Genomic DNA, 2,992 nt, shown 5'->3' with positions numbered 1-2,992 from the left:
CACTGCCTCCACCTCCACCTCCACTTCCTCCACTTCCTCCACTGCCTCCACCTCCACCTCCACTTCATCAACCTCCGCTGCACCCACTTCATGAACCTCAACTGCACCAACTTCATCAACATCAACTGCACCAACTTTGTCCACCTCAACTGCCTCAAACCCATTACCCCCACCACTCTCTGCAGGCCCTTGGCAAAGGTAAAGGATGTCATTCTCTTTCTCATTCTCAATTTCCACAACCTCTGGTTCACTAACCTTATGCACGAAAAATAAGTGCACTTTCCCCAAACATCTAGCTACTTCCATCATATTCATAGCTCCACTATCGTCACACAGGCCATGTAAAATATTATCAATGCTGTAAACTAACTCCTCTACTTCCATGTAACCCATTTTTTCATTAAAGCAACAACTCCAAAATAACTCCATGTGTCGGGGTCAATGTCCCAACATGATATATGCCCACCTATATACTGAAAGGGACACACGTCCTTTACTAAGGTCCCACCGTGGTGGACCACGACCTTAAACCTATCGTCACCCATCCCAAACCCTACCCTGCAAATGAAAAGGGAGACCACTTTCATAAATTAAGACCCATGGGACCAAATTAACAACAAACAGGGACCACTTTCAACACCCAACAGGGGACCAATTTCAACACCCAACAGGGGACCCCATTCAACAACGAAAACGACAAAAATGAAATTGTATTTTAACCATGAATAGGACAAACACAATCATATTTTAAGCATCAATAACACAAACATAATCATATTTGAACCATCAATAACACAAATATAATCATATTTTAATCATCCACACCACAAACACTTAATATTGAAATGAGTAAGTAACAAAACTAACCTCAACGATGACGAACGACACAACCTCCTTGACGAATCACGATGGTATGAACCCTAAACAATGTTCTCTTCAATTTCTAATTTTCCCAATCATATTCGAAATTTTTACCCCAAACTAATTTAACCCTAATTCGAATTTTTAACCCTAATTCCAATTTCTAATCTAACCCTAATTGTAATTTCTAATTTAATCCTATTTCCAATATTCCACGTCACAATTTATTTTATTTTTTAAACCTGTAGCAAAGCAGAACGTTACACGTAGTCACATATTAGCCACCTCGCAGCTATGTCGTTAAGAAACTTAACGCCGTAACAAAAAAGGACCAACTTGAATACTTTTTACGAAATTTAGGACTTAAGTGAACTTTTTAAAAAAGGAAGGACCAATTTGAACAAACCCTCCTAAAGGAGGAACCAAAATAGGTATTAAACCTAATTATAAAGTGTATCATATTGTTCTTATATAAATCTACAGAGTTGAGCGTGCCTTTTTGTTTCTGAATCACAAATTATACGAATATGATTCATTTATTTCTCCTTTCTAGCTTTCATTTTTTTAGAGACCTTAAACTCTAAGATTGATAATTGAATTTCATGTATATATTTAATCTTATGATTTTGCAGATCCACGTTAGATCAAAAGATGAGAATTTGTACGAGTGCATAGGGTTAAGACAGTCCAATTTATTGTAATTTGCCAGTGTACTTTCTCTTCGGTTTGAGGTTTAAACCAGAAAAAAGAATGAAGGAAAAACTTAAAATGTCGTGATGAAAAAGTGCCAGAATACAACAAGATTTGTGAAAATAATCAAATCCTTTTATTTCTTGAACTGAGAAAAGCCTCACACCACGATTAGAATGAATCAAATTGTTTCCTTTATCATTCACTTATCCCTATTATCTTCGGTTTTGTTCACGTGTTTAACATGAAACTTATACGCATTTCAACAGAGTCTGGAAACGCTGTTGCGCTATATAGGCTTTGAGCGTTGACTGCGATCAAAAGCTCGCGTCTTACTTCTTGCAAGCCTTGTTCTGCAGAGCCACCAAATTCCGGTGAGAGATGCTACAAGACGCTCTCCTCCGTGGCGGAGAAGAACCACTCGTTCGATTCCGCCAGGAGGTTGATTCTCAAGTTTCAAGAGGTGAGCCCTTGGACCACGTTCGGGCACGTGGCCTCCAACGGGGCCATCTTGGAGGGAGAGCCCAAACTCCACATCATCGATCTCAGCAACACGCTTTCCACGCAGTGGCCTACTTTGTTGGAGGCTTTGGCTATTTATTAATTATGGTCCCTTCCAGAGTGAGGTGGATGTTGCAATGATATTTATCTTATGTTAACATCTCTCAACGAATGTTTCACGAATTTAGGTTTATGTACTTGTTGTTTATTTATTTAAGTACTTTTTGTTAAAGCTTTCCCGCATCATTAGTTTGAAGCAACGGAGAGATGATTAGATTTTGTAACTCCTAGTAACAATTTTTTCTATCAATCTCTCACTCACCATTTTTATATTAGAAAAGAGAAAAAATTTCATCACGAAAGAGTAAGAATAATCATAAAAGAGTAAGAATGAAAACATAAAAGTAAAAAAAAAAAAAATAGATTATGTAGAAGAAATGGGTAAAAATTATAAAATTTTAATTCTAAAAATAAATTTTTATTGAAAGGATAAAATAAAAATAAAAATATAGAATAAAGGATAGAAAGGAAAACGGGGAGATGAAGGAAGCAATTAGGGAGGTGTAAGGAGTAAATAAGTTAACCCTTTAAATTTTTACTTCGTTGGGTTGATGTAGTGATTTTAAATTGGGTGTTGCTCTCTACACTTCTCGAGGTGGGACCTGTACCTCCTCATTAATTTAATTTATTTCAAAAATATTCTACACCTCCCCACTATTTTCTTTATTCCAAAAATACCCTCTCCACTATCCTTAACAATCTTTCTTTTTCTCTCTCTACATTAATGGAGCATTTACATGGCTCATTAATGGAGCATTTACATAACTTAAATTTGAAGTTAGATAAGTTTGATTCAATCTTATTTTTGTTGTTCAATATATTTTTTTCTTTTCAAATTACTTAATAAATGGTAAAATTTTGTTCTAAATTTCTAGAAAAA

Source organism: Vigna radiata, unplaced genomic scaffold (genome assembly GCF_000741045.1).
Source record: "Vigna radiata var. radiata cultivar VC1973A unplaced genomic scaffold, Vradiata_ver6 scaffold_292, whole genome shotgun sequence".
Lineage (NCBI taxonomy): Eukaryota > Viridiplantae > Streptophyta > Magnoliopsida > Fabales > Fabaceae > Vigna > Vigna radiata.
Note: the sequence above shows the minus strand (reverse complement) of the source record.